Here is a 19,080-nt window from a genome sequence, read left to right on the forward strand (position 1 = left end):
ACTTGGGAAGAGAATGCTACGACGCGATGATGACACTATTTGGACGCTTCCTACCCAAAGGCCATGTCATGCGTGCAAACCTATACCAGTCGGACAAAATACTTCGTGTACTTAAGATGCCCTATGAGAAGATAGATGCATGTGAGAAAGGATGTGTCTTATTTAGGAAGGAGTATGCACACTTGGACTATTGTCCCAATTGCGAGTCTTGCAGGTATCTTGTGGTAGACAACGGTATGGGTGAGAAGAGGCAGACCAAAGTCGCAGTTAGTGTTCTTCGGTATATGCAAATCGTACCAAGACTTCAACGTCTTTTCATGGTCGAAGAGACAGCCAGACAGATGACATGGCACAAATTGGGCAAAAGAACCGAACTAGATGCGGATGGGAATAAGATGATGGTACACACATCGGATGGGGAAGCGTGGAAACATTTCGATGGATTGCATCAGGATAAAGCGGCAGATCCAAGGAATCCTCGAGTCTGCGCCGCCACAGATGGTTTTAATCCCTTCAGCATGACGGCAACCCAATACAGTTGTTGGCCTGTATTTGTCATTCCACTCAATCTCCCCCCCCCCCGGCAGATTATGCAAAGAAAGAACATATTTCTGACGTTGATAATTCCAGGGCCCAATTATCCGGGGAAGAATGTGAATGTGTACCTACAACCGCTTAAGGATGAATTGGAAGAAGCTTGGGATAATGGGGTCAAGACATACGATGCCGCTAGAAAAGAAAACTTCAAAATGCATGTGTGGTACATGTACTCTATGCATGACTTGCCAGCGTATGCGCTATTCTCTGGATGGTGTGTGCATGGAAGGTTCCCGTGCCCCCAATGCAAGGCATCTCTTCAGTTCCATTGGTTGCAGGAGGGTCGGAAGTATTCTTGCTTTGACTTGCATAGACAGTTCCTGGATCCTGACCATCAGTTCAGAAAAGACAAGAAGAACTTTACCAAAGGTAAAGTTGTCAAAAACTTGGCACCACCTGCGTTCACAGGCCAACAGATCCTGGATCAGTTAAACGCCCTCGAGCCTGATCCAGAGCGTCCAGGGTATTTCAAGGGGTATAATTCAAAACACGCCTGGACTCACAAGCCATGCTTCTGGGATCTGCCTTACTTCAAAGACCTCCTTCTTCCACACAATATCGACATGATGCACACTGAAAAGAATATCGGAGAGGCTATTTTTGGTACATTGTTCGACATAGATGGGAAGACAAAGGATAATACTAAGGCTAGAGTCGATCAAGAGACACTATGTCATAGGCTGTTACAAAACATGCGAGAAGGCAAAGGAAAGCAGAAGTGGTCGAAGCCAAAGGCCTGGTTCAATCTTGGAAGGCCAGCTATGAGGGAAATTATCTTGTGGGTCAAAATGCACTTGATGTTCCCCGATGGGTATGCAGCGAATCTAAAGAGGGGAGCGAGTCTTGAAAAATTAAAAATCTTTGGTCTCAAGAGTCATGATTGGCACATATGGCTAGAGCGGGTAATGCCGGTGATGTTACGTGGCTTTATTCCTGAGGATGAATGGCTAGTACTGGCGGAGCTGAGCTATTTCTTCTATGTTCTTTGTGCGAAAGAATTGTCGCCTAGCGTGGTAGAAGACATGGAGGAGTTTGCACCGGAGTTGTTGTGCAAGTTAGACAAGATCTTTCCATGGGGCTTCTTTAATCCAATGCAGCATTTAATTTTACATCTACCGACCGAGGCAAGATTGGGTGGGCCCGTGCAAGATCGTTGGTGCTATGCAACTGAGAGGATGCAGAAGACCCTTCGAGCTAAATGTAAAAATAAGTGTAGAATTGAAGCATCGATGGCTGAGGCATTCATTACTAAGGAGGTGGCAAACTTTGTGACAACACACTACGAAGCCAAAAATCATCATTTGCATAATCCGAAGCCTCGGCACAATGATGCAGACCCTAAAAAAGGTGGGTCCAACCTCAGCCTATTCAAAGGGAAGCTCGCACCAGCCGGTGCTTCGAAACCAATAACGTTGGATGTCGAAGAATGGCGGAACATTTCATTGTATATCTTCAACAACCTAACAGAAGTGCGGCCGTACATCGAGTGAGTTCTCGGCACATTTTCCAGTAACTTCTAATTCATTTGAACTGCTCTTATTCCCGGATATTTCAAACAGACGTTATGTCGCCAAATTCTCGGATGGAGCGGTGATCGAAAATGATTCCGTCGAAGAGTATGAGCTTCTGTCAAAGACAGGAGGCGGTTATCCCAGTTTCATCTCTTGGTTCAAACAAACGGTAATTATCAATAATGGACCATTTCATTTCTTGGTCTAACTTGCGGCTAATTCAACAATCGTTTTGTATTAAACTTGTAGGCTAATTCGGAGTCTATGGACGCCGAATTGAGACAAGTCGCTAATGGTTTTGACTATAAGGTCCGTTCATTTGAGAAATACAACATCAACGGGTATCTCTTTCGTACCTTTGGCAAAGAGCTATTTATGCCCGACCGGAAAACTACAAATTGTGGTGTCTCTGCTATCGGCGAAGGTGTTATCGAGTATTATGGAAGGGTTGAAGCAATTTATGAACTTCAATTCTATGGTGAAAACCCACCGAACGTCGTAGTCTTCAAATGTTATTGGTTCCAGCCGAAGAAGACTAGAAGGACTCATGAACATATAGGACTAGTCGAAATCAATCCAAACACCCACTTAGATGTTCCCGATGTCTATATTATGGCTCAACAGGCGACCCAAGTTTTCTATCTACCGTGGGCTTGCCAAACGGATAAGAATCTGGAAGGTTGGTATGTTGTTTATGAAGTGCCGCCACATGTCAGACCACCTCTCCCAAATGAACAGGATTATGAACCTCACATTAACCCAGACACATATGATGGAGAATTCTTCCAAGAAACACGTCTTTCCAAGAAACGTTTCAAGAACCGCCGTGCTTCACCCAAGAACATGGAAGTAGACATCGACAATGAATCCGACTCCAGCCCTGAGCCGGAACCAGAAGACCTAGAACTCGTAGAGGTTACTGATGCGGATGGCCTGTCAATGCTTCAACGATTAAAGGAAGGCCTTTCACAACTTCACACAGTTGAACCCGACGAGCACGTCATTCATGAAGACATGCGTGATAGTGATGATGATGATGCATTTATTGATGATGATTATTAGTTTGTAAGATTCACAACTTAAATTATATATATTTTAATCTTTATTATTCATGTATATATTATTATTCATGTCAGTTATTCAATTTTTTTATGTTGCACTAATTTCTTTTAATCTTTATCATGGCAGGTCACCAGGTGTGGAAAGATGGTGGGCGCTGGTCCAGATCGCTCGACGGGTTCTTCCCAGGCGCCCCGCACGAGGGGTGGTACTTCCCTTCCACCCCTATCTCTCCGTAGAGCCTTGGCAGACAGTTTGTCGACACCACCCGTGGGTTCTTCTTCATCGGCGGCATTGCCCACTGGGAGAGGTGTTGGTCGGGTAGGGAAGAAGGGGAAGGGTCGAGGGAGAGGTGGTGGCCGTGGAAGATCCAGCAGGACTGTCGAGCCGTCCTCGCCACCACCACCAGCTCATTCACCTGAGCATAGGACTACTATGGTCGACGGAGGAGGCTACGGGGACTCCGTTCCAGGAGCCTGGTGTTGATGGGCATTCGTCCCATGAGACTCCGGTCCAGGAGCAGCCTCGGGTCGAGGTGCATTCTGTTGGAGAACGTCGCATGGGAAACAAAAAATTTCCTACGCGCACGAAGACCTATCATGGTGATGTCCATCTACGAGAGGGGATGAGTGATCTACGTACCCTCGTAGACCGTACAGCAGAAGCGTTAGAGAACGCGGTTGATGTAGTGGAACGTCCTCACGTCCCTCAATCCGCCCCGCGAACAATCCCGCGATCAGTCCCACGATCTAGTACCGAACGGACGGCACCTCCGCGTTCAGCACACATACAGCTCGACGATGATCTCGGCCTTCTTGATCCAGCAAGAGAGACGGAGAGGTAGAAGAGTTCTCCGGCAGCGTGACGGCGCTCCGGAGGTTGGTGATGACCTTGTCTCAACAGGGCTCCGCCCGAGCTCTGCAGAAACGCGATCTAGAGGAAAACCGTGGAGGTATGTGGTCGGGCTGCCGTGGAAAAGTCGTCTCAAATCAGCCCTAAAACCTCCGTATATATAGGTGGGAGGGAGGGGACCTTGCCTTGGGGCTCAAGGAGCCCCAAGGGGGTCGGCCGAGTCCAAGGGGGAGGACTCTCCCCCCCCCCCAAACCGAGTTGGACTTGGTTTGGTGGGAGGGAGTCCCCCTTCCTTCCCACCTCCTCCTTTTTTTTTTCTTTCTCTCTTGATTTTCTTCTCCTTGGCGCATAGAGCCTTTTGGGCTGTCCCACCAGCCCACTAAGGGCTGGTGTGTCACCCCAAGGCCTATGGGCTTCCCCGGGGTGGGTTGCCCCCCCGGTGAACTCCCGGAACCCATTCGTCATTCCCGGTACATTCCCGGTAACTCCGAAAACCTTCCGGTAATCAAATGAGGTCATGCTATATATCAATCTTCGTTTCCGGACCATTCCGGAAACCCTCGTGACGTCCGTGATCTCATCCGGGACTCCGAACAACATTCGGTAACCAACCATATAACTCAAATACGCATAAAACAACGTCGAACCTTAAGTGTGCAGACCCTGCGGGTTCGAGAACTATGTAGACATGAACCGAGAGACTCCTCGGTCAATATCCAATAGCGGGACCTGGATGCCCATATTGGATCCTACATATTCTACGAAGATCTTATCGTTTGAACCTCAGTGCCAAGGATTCATATAATCCCGTATGTCATTCCCTTTGTCCTTCGGTATGTTACTTGCCGAGATTCGATCGTCAGTATCCGTATACCTATTTCAATCTCGTTTACCGGCAAGTCTCTTCACTCGTTCCGTAATACAAGATCCCGCAACTTACACTAAGTTACATTGCTTGCAAGGCTTGTGTGTGATGTTGTATTACCGAGTGGGCCCCGAGATACCTCTCCGTCACACGGAGTGACAAATCCCAGTCTTGATCCATACTAACTCAACTAACACCTTCGGAGATACCTGTAGAGCATCTTTATAGTCACCCAGTTACGTTGCGACGTTCGATACACACAAAGCATTCCTCCGGTGTCAGTGAGTTATATGATCTCATGGTCATAGGAATAAATACTTGACACGCAGAAAACAGTAGCAACAAAATGACACGATCAACATGCTACGTCTATTAGTTTGGGTCTAGTCCATCACGTGATTCTCCTAATGACGTGATCCAGTTATCAAGCAACAACACCTTATTCATAATCAGAAGACACTGACTATCATTGATCAACTGGCTAGCCAACTAGAGGCATGCTAGGTACGGTGTTTTGTCTATGTATCCACACATGTAAATGAGTCTTCATTCAATACAATTATAGCATGGACAATAAACAATTATCTTGATACAGGAACTATAATAATAACTATATTTATCATTGCCTCTAGGGAATAATTCCAACACATTCGGCCCACGAGACTACGGTTCCGGAGGCTTCACCCGACGTGGAGAGGCCCGGATGGGAGACCTGGCCGGATCGGACCGAGTTGCCGGATTGGACCGAGGGTCCGGGTGGCTCAGGGGGCGGGGATGGCGGGGATGAGCTTACGGATAGTGAGGGCGATGTGCAGGTGGACGGGGGCACCGTGTACAAGCGTGGTAGTACACGTCTCCCGGTCGTGTTGGCTACCCGTGAGCAGAGGCCGGTGATTAAACCTGAAGGAGATAGGTAAGTACAGTTACTCTTTTTTTAGCTTTTGCCTTCAAGTTTGTTCAAATATCTAATGCGTTGACCTTATCATACCGCAGGGGATGGGTACACCCTCTTGGAGTCCGCAGGCCGAACTCCGTCCTTGATGTGCTTTGCCGGACAAAGTTCCCGGGGTTTGTCACGTTGCCTGGTGAGGGTCAGGTTCCTACACTAGGATAATACGTTGTCCACTCACTCTCCCGGAGATCTAGGCGCGCCAGTCGAGCAGCTGTCCTGAGATAATGGGTCGTCCACGGCCAGTCGATCTTGCCATCGAGGTTAGTTGTACGGACTAAGAACACTTTCATCCATTTCATTATGTGTGTCACCATAGATCATTACTGTGGTAACGAGGAATGGTGTTTCAGGCTGCTCTTCAGAAAGAGAGATTGGCAAACCAGTCTGCTCTTGAGAAAGAGAGATTGGCAAGCCAGGCTGCTCTTGAGGCTGCTCTTGACAAAGAGAGATTGGCAAGTCAGGCTGCTCTTGATGAGAGGGACCAGACCACGACACGATTGTTTGAGGAGGAGAGGTCCCGGAATGAGGTGGGTCAACGGGCCCTCTACGAGCTTTTTGTGGTAAGTTTTTTTTCACATTAGCCAAATCATGTGTGTAATGTCTGTTTCATTACTAACTAATACGACCCACTCTTCAGGGTCTGTGCGAGAAGAGCGGTCAAGTCCCTCCGCCGATGCCCGTCTTCTCTTCGATTGGCACGGTGAGTTTCATTATAAACTAGTATTAATAATTGAGTGTCATCATGGTAACTGAGACATTGCAAAATATCTATTCTGCAGAATAACTCTCGAGCGGCATCGCACGACCCTTCTCCAGGTGTTTCTCCTCCTTGATCACCACTACGGTAAGTTTCTCTTCTCCTCTTTCATATTCTCCTTGCCTTAATTTCCCCAACAATGACATAATTAGCCCATTTAGCTCCAAAATGCCATAATAAGCTCAAAATGGCATAAGAACCTTGGTTAGCTCATTAATATTATATACTTAGCTTGTTTTCCTCTAAAATGAGATAATTAGACCATTTAGCTCCAAAAAGACATAGTTAGCTAATTTAGCTCCAAGAAGAGGAGAAGAGGAGAAGAAATAGGAAAAATGAAAAGAAAGAAGAAGAAGAAGAAGAGAAGAAGGAGAAGGAGAAGGAGGAGGAGGAGGAGGAGAAGAAGAAGGACTAGAAGGTCCTTGGCCTTCTAGTCCTTCTCCTCTTCCTCCTCCTCCTTCTCCTCCTTCTTCTTTATTTCTTCCTCTTCTTCTCCTCCTCCTCTTTCTTCTCCTATTTCATATTCTCCTTGCCTTAATTTACCCAACAATGACATAATTAGCCCATTTAGCTCCAAAATGCCATAAAAACCTCAAAATGGCACAAGAACCTTGGTTAGCTCATTAATATTATATACTTAGCTTGTTTTCCTCTAAAATGGGGTAATTAGCCCATTTAGCTCCAAAAAGACATAGTTAGCTAATTTAGCTCCAAGAAGAGGAGAAATGAAAAGGAAGAACAAAAATAAGAAGAGAAAGAGAAGAGAAGGAGAAGGAGAAGAAGGAGAAGGAGAAGAAGGAGGAGGAGAAGAAGGAGAAGGAGGAGGAGGAGGAGGAGAAGGCCAAGGACTTTCTAGTCCTTCTCCTCCTCCTCCTTCTCCTCCTTCTTCTTTATTTCTTCTTCTTCTCCTCCTCCTCCTCTTTATTCTCCTCTTTCATATTCTCACTGCCTTAATTTCCCCAACAATGACATAATTAGCCCATTTAGCTCCAAAATGCCATAATAAGCTCAAAATGGCATAAGAACCTTGGTTAGCTCATTAATATTATATACTTAGCTTGTTTTCCTATAAAATGAGATAATTAGCCCATTTAGCTCCAAAAAGACATAGTTAGCTAATTTAGCTCCAAGAACAGGAGAAGAGGAGAAGAAATAGGAAAAATGAAAAGAAAGAAGAAGAAGAAGAAGAGAAGAAGGAGAAGGAGGAGGAGGAGGAGGAGGAGAAGGAGGAGAAGGCCAAGGACTTTCTAGTCCTTCTCCTCCTCCTCCTCCTTCTCCTTCTTCTTTATTTCTTCTTCTTCTCCTCCTCCACCTCTTTCTTCACCTATTTCATATTCTCCTTGCCTTAATTTCCCCAACATGACATAATTAGCCCATTTAGCTCCAAAATGCCATAATAACCTCAAAATGGCATAAGAGCCTTGGTTAGCTCATTAATATTATATACTTAGCTTGTTTTCCTCTAAAATGGGATAATTAGCCCATTTAGGTCCAAAAAGACATAGTTAGCTAATTTAGCTCCAAGAAGAGGAGAATAAATAGGAAAAATGAAAAGAAAGAAGAAGAAGAAGAAGAGAAGAAGGAGGAGGAGAAGGCCAAGGACCTTCTAGTCCTTCTCCTCCTCCTCCTCCTTCTCCTTTATTTATTCTTATTCTCCTCCTCCTCCACTTTCTTCTCCTCTTTCATATTCTCCTCGCCTTAATTTCCCCAACAATGACATAATTTGCCAATTTAGCTCCAAAATGCCATAATAAGCTCAAAATGGCATAAGAACCTTGGTTAGCTCATTAATATTATATACTTAGCTTGTTTTCCTCTATAATGACATAATTAGCCCATTTAGCTCCAAAAAGACATAGTTAGCTAATTTAGCTCCAAGAAGAGGAGAAGAAATAGGAAAAATGAAAAGAAAGAAGAAGAAGAAGAAGAGAAGAATGAGAAGGAGCAGGAGGAGGAGGAGAAGGAGAAGGAGGAGAAGGCCAAGGACCTTCTAGTCCTTCTCCTCCTCCTCCTCCTTCTCCTCCTTCTTCTTTATTTCTTCTTCTCCTCCCCCTCCTCTTTCTTCTCCTATTTCGTATTCTCCTTGCCTTAATTCCCCCAACAATGACATAATTTGCCCATTTAGCTCCAAAATGACATAATAACCTCAAAATGGCATAAGAACCTTGGTTAGCTCATTAATATTATATACTTAGCTTGTTTTCCTCTAAAATGGGATAATTAGCCCATTTAGCTCCAAAAAGACATAGTTAGCTAATTTAGCTCCAAGAAGAGGAGAAGAGGAGAAATGAAAAGAAGGAAGAAGAAGAGGAAGAAGAAGAAGAAGAGAAGAAGAGAAGGAGAAGGAGACGGAGAAGAAGAAGATGGAGGAGGAGAAGAAGAGAAGAAGAAGGAGAAGGAGGAGAAGAAGGAGAAGGAGCCCTCCTTCTTCTCCTTCTTCGTCTCTCCTCCTTCTTCTCCTCCTTCTTCTCCTTCTCCTTCTCTTCTTTTTTATTCTTCTCCTCCTCCTTATCCTTCTCCTTCCCCTTCCCCTCCTCCTCCTCCTGCTCCTCCTTCTTGTTTTTCTTCTCCTTGTTCTCTTCTTCCTTCTTCTCTTTCTTCTTCAATTTAGCTTATTTGTCATATATATGTTCTTCTTCTTATTCTTCTTCTGACTTTCTTATTCCCATTTTGCAGATTGGATGTACTACATGCATGGAAGCTGGCATTGGAGTGCTTTAGTTTCCGTTTTTATTTGAGTTGATGAACAATGTGGAACTATATGTATATGTATATATGGATGAACAATATATGTGCAACTATATGTATGTATATATGGATGAAACTTTGTATGTGTTGGTTCTTTTGATATATGGGATGTACGTTGATGAACAAATGGCATTGATGAGCTTTATATGTATATCATATATGTGTTGTGACCTATTTATCATATATGTGCTATGAATTATATGTATATGTGTTGTGAAATAGAAAAAATAAACAAAAAATGTGACAATACAGGCTCTTTGTCGTCTGCCAGCTGATGGCAAAGGCCTTTGCCGTCAGCTGCCCGACGGCAAAGGTGCCACGTGGCGCCCAGCTGTGCAATCTGGGCAGTAGCAGCTGGCCATATAGTATCTTTGCCGTCTGCTTCCAGGGTGGGGCAAACAGCAAAGAAGAGGGCACAGAGGAGGGGGGGAGGGGTAGGCAGACGACAAAGAGTGGATGGGGAGAGGAGGAGGAGGCAGACGGCAAAGAAGAGGGGGGAGGCAGACGACAAAGGCTTCGTTAGCCCCTAACGGAGGCAACGCCTGTCGGCTGTCGTCTCGACCACTTTGCCGACTGATCCTATGAAAAGCTGACGGCAAAGAGCTTTGTCGTCCGCTTTGGGGAGACAGACGACAAAGAAGCTACGATGCCATCGTAGGCTGACGCAAAAATTTTGCCGGCCGTGAGATTCTTTGCCGTCCGGGATTTACTCTTTGCTGTCTGTGATGGCAGACGGCAAAGAAGCTAATTCCTGTAGTGTATGCTATGTTGTGTACCACATCTAATGTGTGCCTTGCCATGAATTTTTCAAGGGGTACAGAAGTGATCCAGAAATGGATTACTGGACAGCGGTTAAAAGTTATCCTTAGTAACTAGTGGACTAAGGAACTTTTCTCGATTATGGAGGTGATTAAAGAGTTCGTCGTAAAGGGTTGCGTCGATGCAAGCTTTGACACTAATCCAAATAACTCTGAGTAGTAAACCGAATTCGTATAGTGGAGCAGTCATTTGGAATAGTTCCAAATGGCGTGTAGTAGCAGCATCTATAGGATGACATAGATATTTGTAAAGCACACACAGATCTGAAAGGTTCAGATCCGTTGACTAAAATCCTCTCTCACAAGCAAGACATGATCGAACCCCAGAAATGTATGGGTGTTAGATTCATTACAATCACACAGTGATGTGAACTAGATTATTGACTCTAGTGCAAGTGGGAGACTGTTGGAAATATGCCCTAGAGGCAATAATAAATTGGTTATTATTATATTTCCTTGTTCATGATAATCGTTTATTATCCATCCTAGAATTGTATTGATTGGAAACTCAAATACATGTGTTCATAGAGGGATTAACTGAATCCTTGACATAGAGGTTCAACCGATAAAGGTTCAAATACATGTGTTCATAGAGGGATTAGCTGAATCCTTGACATAGGAGGACAAAGGGAACATCATACGGGATTAACTAAATCCTTGACATAGAGGTTCAACCGTTAAAGATCTTCATAGAATATGTAGGAGCCAATATGGGCATCCAGGTCCTGCTATTGGTTATTGACCGTAGAGGTGTCTCGGTCATGTCTGCAAAGTTCTCGAACCCGCAGGGTCTACACACTTAAGGCTCGATGATGTTTCGGTATAGTTGAGTTATAGGTGTTGGTAACCGAAAGTTTTTCGGAGTCCCGGATGAGATCCCGGACGTCACGAGGAGCTCCGGAATGGTCCGGAGGTAAAGATTGATATATAGGAAGTCCTGTTTTGGTCACCGGAAAAGTTTTGGGCTCATCGGTAGTGTACCGGGAGTGTCGGGAGGGTACCGGGGACCATCGGGAGGGGTGTCACGCCCCGAGGGGCCTTATGGGCTGTGGGAGGATACAAACCTGCCCCTAGTGGGCTGAAATAAGCTCCCACTAAGGCCCATGAGGTTTGAGAGGCAAAAAAAACCAAAGGTGGAAAAGGTGGAAAGGGTTTCCAAGTGGAAAGGAGGATTCCTACTCCTAGTAGGATTGGAGTAGGACTCCTCCACCTCCAATTTCGGCCAAACCTTGAGGGTTTGAGGCTGCCTCCTCCCCTTCCTCCCCTTCCTCCCTCCCTCCTATATATACTAGAGGTATTGAGGGTTTTTGAGACACATAATTTCAGCCACGTGCTACCCTCTCCTCTAGTTTGTAGTTCTTTCTCTAGATCGGATTTCTGCGGTGCTTAGGTGAAGCCCTACAGGAATAGATCACCACCATCACCGGCGCGCCGTCACGCTGCCGGAGAACTCATCTACCTCTCCACCCCTCTTTCTGGATCAAGAAGGCGGGGATCGTCATCGAGCTGTACGTGTACTCAACGCAGAGGTGCCGTCTGTTCGGCACTAGATCGGGGTGGATCGTGATGGGATCGCGGGACGGATCGTGATGAGATCGCGAGACGGGCTGCGATTTGGATCGCGAAGATGTTTCACTACATCAACCGCGTTATATACGCTTCCGCTTAGCGATCTACAAGGGTATGTAGATTCACTCTCCGCTCTCGTAGATGATCATCACCATGGATAGGTATTGCGTGTGCGTAGGAAATTTTTTTGTCTCCAAAGCGATGTTCCCCAACAATCATATGTTAAAAACCTTCAGATTTCTTTTTTTGCACAACCCTCATTTCAACCTATTTTGCCCTCAAAATGAACACATACTAGCATAGTACCCGTGCGTTGCCATGGGCTGACAAATATATAGAAAGGAACCAATGGTCAAATGGTAATTTGTTAAAAGGCCGTTAATTTTACTTCACCGATTTTGACCAGAATACATATACAAGTTCCATCAATTTTTATTCAAAAAATGTTGAGCCAAGCGAACAATGGATATAAAACCAGCATCTTAGTCTTTGGTACAAAGCCATAGTAGTAAGAAACTTCTATGTCTATTGATAAAACTACAATAAACTTGCCTAATTGAAACCGCGATGGTAGCTTCTTCTCAAATTGGTCAAGATTAGTCAAGGACGAATATAATCAATTGGGATGGTAGCTCCTTCTCGACCACATCCGAAATATACCTTGTTCGTTACTTTTAATAAATTGCATTAATGGCTCGATTTCATAATTGATTTGGCGCAAAAATCCATAGTTAGATGGACTTAATTATTTGTTTGTGTAATTAATTTTCTGTCTAATTAATTCTATTAATTTTCTGCCTAGATTTTATTTTGTTGAAGATTTAACATGAAAGCTAATTGCACTAATGTAGGGATCAGTTGATTTTCTTAATTTTGAAAAGTTAGATTTGTGATCTTTTGTATATTAGGAAAGTATTGATATATAAGGAAAGGGCGGTGATGCGGTTGAAAAAATCTTCCTACTATTAATTATTTGCATCCCAAATTAAGTCTCTGACTAACTAATAAAATTGCATTAATGGCTCGATTTCATAATTGATTTGGCGTAAAAAATCCATAGTTAGAGGGACTTAATTACTTGTTTGTGTAATTAATTTTCTGTCTATTTAATTGTATTAATTTTTTGCCTAGATTTTATTTTGTTGAAGATTTAACATGAAAACTCATTTTATCTTATGCAACTGAAGTGCATGACCTTCATGGTCATTGGCAAAGACGTGAGGGGAATGTAATATGCAGGGGTTATGGCCTCGAAGGAACTTTTAGTTTTTCTACTTCTTTGTATATGTGTTCAACTTTAGTTTATCATCATTTAAAAATGATTTGTTGTACAGAATAGAAAAATGACCAAGATATAATGGAACATGATAGTATGTTCTTTCACTGTTGAATAACCTTGCCAGTTGTCAGCCATATATGAAGAAAAAGGAACAATCAAGATGGTTCTCTCAAGAAGTCATACGATCTCTCGATGCACATCATGCTCATGTATCGTAGTGAGGCTCTCTTCTCTCAGCTTCATTTTCATATTTTCACCCAACAAAATCAAACACTCGTGTTCTGAATAGTTATTATATATAAATTTCAAGAACACGCCGTGTTTGAATCATTTGGGTACCATACTTAAAAACATTTATGCCTATGAGTGATTTGGCAGGTTATACCGCATGCCATGTAGAAAGGCATATCCAATTTGAATGGATGAATCGTCTTCCAAGTGTTACAAAAGTCTCGGGTAAGTCTCATCGGCATGCACAATTGAGCTACTCTGCCATCTATCTTGCTAGGACATATAGAGATCATTCTCAGCACACCTGGTGAATTTTTTCATGTTTAAATCAGAGAGAGGAAAAGGGTACTGAACTTTACTAAACCGAATCACAAGAACATACAAACTGCAGGCCTGCTTAATTGTAACAAGTACACGGGAAGCTCACTACGTTGGTGTTGGGTGGGAGGTGAAGATGTATGGATTTTGGTTTGCTGCTCCACCTCCTCTCCTCTGACCATTGTACCTACAGAGAAGAGATATGGGGTTATAGAGTGGGAGAATAGGAGAGGGGAGAGGAGAGGAGTGGAAGTGGTGGCTTGCCACCTACTTGCTGCAGCTTCTCCATGGCTCGCACCCCTTTCTTCACACAAGTAGATGAACTGACATGAGAGCACCTGTTTGTACACACTCATACATCCGATGCAGAGTGGAAGAAAACCACATGAAGGGGAGGATGGATGCGCACCCAGTTACCCACCATAGTTGAAACACGTCTCTTAGGGGATTTGACCTGCCGCACCTCTAGCAGACGACGCCATGGGTGGAGGAGAGACTTGCTAGGGTTTCGGGCCGCGGTGGAATAATCCCGATGTGCCGCCCGCTTGACGTCTCGCCCCCGCGCGAGGAAAGGCTGTCAGACAGGGCGCACCCACCACGCCCACTGTCCTTAATGGTCGGGCACCTCCAATACCGGCGGTGGCGGCAACCAGATGGGAACGGGGCTAGGGGTTGCCGGCTAGGGTTTGGCTCCTTTGGAGCCGCCCGCGCAAGCGGCTTGGGAGGAAAGGGGACATGTTCGTTGGTTTTTGGTTAGGTGGGTTTGTTGGGTTTTCTTCCCTGATTCATTTGTTTGCGAGCAGGATCGTGGGGAGCAAAAGAAAGGATGAAAAAAATACCAGGTGGAAGGGAAGACGAAAAAAGCAGTTGAAAGGGAAGACAAAAAAACCCTGGAACGGAAGCAACCAAGTCCCTCTTTAGGATAAGAGATTATTTGTTTCCTAAAATTTTTGCACTAATGGAGGGATCAACTCGTTTGATTAATTTAGGAAAGTTAGAACCGTGATACTTTTCTATGTTAGGAAAGTACTAATTTGTAAGGAAAGAGTGAAGAGGAAATAAATCAATGGATTTTATAAAGAAAATGACACTAATGAAGGGATCGGCTGATTTATTAATTTAGGAAAGTTAGATCCGTGATTTTTTGTACGTTAGGAAAGTACTAATTTGTAAGGAAAGAGTGGAAAGGAAATAAATCAGAGAATTTTCTAAAAAAAATTGCACTAATGTAGGGATCAATTGATTTTGTTAATTTCGGAAAGTTAGATTTGTGATCTTTTGTATGTTAGGGAAGTATTTATTTATAAGGAAAGAGTGGTGAGGCGGTTGAAAAAACTTCATACTATTAATTATTTGCATCCCAAATTAAGTCTCTGACTAATTAATAAATAACATTAATCGCTCAATTTCATAATTGATTTGGCGCAAAAAATCCGTAGTTAGATGGACTTAATTATTTGTTTGTGTAATTAATTATATTAATGGCTTGATTTCCAAATTGATTTGGTTCTTTGTTTTCCAAATTATGTTTGCATTAATGACCGAGTACCGACGAAATGAAACGGACCATCCCGAGTAGAGATGAAACGAAACCAGCCATCATGACCGCACACTCCTCCTTTAGGAGTGTGAGGAAAGAGTGGAAAGGAAATTAATAAGAGGGTTTTCTAAAGAAAACTGAACTAATGTAGGGATCAGTTGAATTAGTTAATTTTGAAAAGTTAGATTTGTGATTTTTTGTATGTTAGGAAAGTATTGATTTATAAGGAAAGAGTGGTGAGGCGATTGAAAAAAACTTCCTACTATTAATTATTTGCATCCCAAACTAAGTCTTTGACTAATTAATAAATTGCATTAATGGTTTGGTTTCATAATTGATTTGGCGCAAAAATTCATAGTTAGATGGACTTAATTATTTGTTTGTGTAATTAATTTTCTGTCTAATTAATTGTATTAATGGGTTGATTTCCAAATTGATTTGGTTCTTTGTTTTCAAATTATGTTTGCATTAATAACTGAGTACCGATGAAACGAAACCGATCATTCTGAGTATCGAAGAAACGTAACCGACCATCACGACTGCAGACTCCTCGTTTAGAAGTAGAGACGTGTGTTATGTCCTCACGTATTTTTGTATTTGTTTTTAGAATTTTTCAAAATATAAAATTATAAATTTTTATGAAATGTAAATTTTAAATTTAAAGACCGAGCTCCAAAAGCAATTTCCATTGGCTTGCATACTTGTCTACTTCTATGTAGCTTTATATATAGATTGGCTGCATGCATCACTCCGTAGCTAGTCTCCTCTCTCTCTAACATCCCCATGCCTGTTTTTTGACTTTTTGTCCTTGTAGCCAGATGAGATTTCACGTTCAGCAATTAACCCAATGGACACCATCTTACCTGAACTTTACTCCATCTTTTCATATTGTCCCACATGAGCTACGTCTTGTCACGAACCGTGAATGCATGCCCTATTGCCAAGAACCATAGTGGTAGGATATAAAAGCAACTTTAATCAGACAATCTATTTTCCTGGGGGGGTCGGTCTCATCCTCTTTCAGAAGTCGTCCTCATCCTCATCTACCCACCCGATGCTCCCCCGTTGACGACAAACCCTAGCCACCATCATGGGTTTCTTCTCCGGCTCATCCTCTCGCAAAGACAAGGGAAAGTCCCCCGCCTTCCTTGTCCACGTGCTCCCATCGCTAGTGTCTTCCCGTCCGCCTTGGTAGCGGGTCGGCGTACCGATGCACCAGGCGAGGTGGCACTGGAGACCGCGTCTCCCTTCCCTACACCGTCGTCACGCTGTCGCATGAATAGCAGTTGGATCCGGAGAGGATGTCAGTGCCATCGGTGTCAAGGTTGGCGTAGGCGCATGCGGAGGAGGTTAGGCGCCGGTAGCAGCAGCTGACGCTAGAGCAACGGCGCAACCCCGTGTACACTGCAGACTCTCCCAAATGGGAGGCCTGGTTTGCATGGGAGCACGAGGAGCAGTGTCGGCATGGTGTTCGCGACGTGGTGGCTGAACCGCCGCCGCCCCTCCTCGTGCGCGAAGAAGACGAGGAGGCGGAGGCCGCGTACCAGAACACGCTGGCGGCCATCCTGCGTGCAAGCGACGAGGAAGCGTGCCTCGAGGAGGAGGAGGAGGCGACCTACCAGGCGCAGATGGTGGAGGCCATGGCACTCTCCGTTGCCGGCGACGCAGTCGTGCCGCCGCTGGCCCCGCTGTCGCCCGCGAAGGCCGAGCCAGGGCCGCTGGTCCTCAGGCCCGAGCAGTACACCTAGGGCAGGATGGTGCGTGAGTGGGTCGGCGCGCCACCCATCTTGTTGGATGCGACGCCGGAGCAGAAGGCGGCCTACCTGGAGCAGTGGTGGCAACGGTGGCTGACGGAGGAACGCGCAGAGGCTTGGCGGATCGAGTAGATGGAGCACGAGGTTGAAGTTGAGGAGAAGGAGCGACGTGCTGCCCAGCTAGCATTGATGCAGCCACCGATGAACGACGTCATCGTCGCCTCGGAGATGGCATTCCCCTGGGCTGGCCCTGCGCCGACACTCGTCAACCTCATCGACCCCAACGACCACGACGAAGAGGACGCCTAGGGTAGCGCGTCTCTTTTTTTAGCTTATTAAATTTTCTGTTTAATGTAATGTGGAATCATGCGACTATCGCCGGCCTTTCTGACCGAGATGAATGTTTAATTAATGTTTTTTATATTTTAAAAATGTTTATTATGTTTTTTTTCACGCCGTTTAAAAAAGGGTCATGGCCGGGTTAAACAAAAACGAACATGGATGTATGCCGGACCGACCCAAACAGATAAAATAGGGGGCCTGCTACGCATCCACTGGTGGATGTTTACTAAACATCCACCACTTGGAGGGCCGTCTGATCTACACGTAGCCGTCGGATCTGCTCCGGTCACGCACCCCATAATTCCTGAAACGATGGTTGAGTTGCAGAAACTTTCGCTTTGTTGCAAGAAATAAACTTTGGACCCGTTAATTCCTGAAACAACGGTCGAGTTTCAGAAACAATTTGCTTGTTGCAGGATTTTTTTTCTTCGTTTTTGCGGGAGAATTTTTTGCAACAAGGGTCATGTTTCAAGAAATTTTGCAACAAAGCTCAAGTTGCAGAACCACTACCTAGGCGGCGGGGCGGCCGGCGAGCGGCGAGCTCTAGGCGACGGGGCGGCCGGCGAGCTCTTGGCGGCGGGGCGGGGCGGCCGGCAAGCTCTTGGCGGCGGGGCGGGGCGGCCGGCGAGCTCTAGCCGGCGGGGCGGCCGGCGGGGCGGCCGGCGAGCTCTTGGCGGCGGGGCGGGGCGGCCGGCGAGCTCTTGGGGGCGGGGCGGCCGGCGAGCTCTTGGCGGCGGGGCGGGGCGGCCGGCGAGCTCTTGGCGGCGGGGCGGGGCGGCCGGCGAGCTCTGGCCGGCGGGGCGGCCGGCGAGCTCTAGGCGGCGAGGCGGCCGGCGGCGGGGCGGCCGGCGAGCTCTTCCCGTGGAAGCCGTCGTCGCCATGCCTGGGTCCCTCGTTCTGCAACTACTTCCAAGTTGCAGAAACAATAGAGTTGTTTCAGAAAACGGGTCACGACTCGTCCGCCCGGCCACGTGGCGAACAAAGAAGACGGTGGACGCGAAATCAGGATCCGTCGGTGGGACGACAGCGTTTTCCATAAAATAGAGACGAAACACGCTGCCCAAACTGTAGTTGCTCTAATGTCCTATCGCCAATGACTTTGATGGTTGATTATTTTTAACATCGAACGGTTTTGACGGCACAGTCAAACCCTAGCGCCATCAATTTCAACGGTAGACGGTGTAACCCTATTGCCAAAAACGACGATGATAGAATGATTATTTTTTTCAAATCGGGATCAGATCCCGTTAAAGTTTCAGAAAAATATCAAAATACGAAATTTCGCCTTCGCCGGACGGCCGGCCACGGGCTGCATAGATGGCACAAGCATAGAGAAGAGAGGACAGGTCTCGGTCTCGGGCAGTGATCGATTTTGCGTGGCACGGTCTCGCTAGCCTTTTGTCCGATCACTGCCGTGATGACATGTGCCTGCCACCAGAGCAGGACGCTCGACGTGTCGACCTTGCAATGGATCGTAGATCTTGCATGCGCACTACTCGACGACGCTCCGGCTGGCAGGGCCAGTCAGCCAGTCAAAGCCACGGCACAGTATGACCTGCTCAACAGTCACTTGCTTCCCTTTCTTTGCTTTTCTTTTTATCTCTTCCTTTCCAATGTCCTCGAAGTTTGTAGATATGCTTCTCTTCTGCCTGTTTGGTATAATGCGACGGTTGATGGTGTGCATTTTCGTAGCAGCGAAGGCGTTCTGATGCCTGACCGGATGTGGGGTGGGGTTTCTCCTTTCAACGTCTTGTATGTTTTGTGGTGCTCTAGGTCTAGTCTACCTAGACATTGGTAATGTTTTTGCCCGGCTTTCTGCAATAAACTGAGCAGTTTGTTTTTTCTTCTTTCTTTTTAGCACTTGCCTTTATGCGATGCATTCCTTTTT

The sequence above is a fragment of the Hordeum vulgare genome, chromosome 4H (assembly GCF_904849725.1).
Source record: "Hordeum vulgare subsp. vulgare chromosome 4H, MorexV3_pseudomolecules_assembly, whole genome shotgun sequence".
NCBI classification, from domain to species: Eukaryota; Viridiplantae; Streptophyta; class Magnoliopsida; order Poales; family Poaceae; genus Hordeum; species Hordeum vulgare.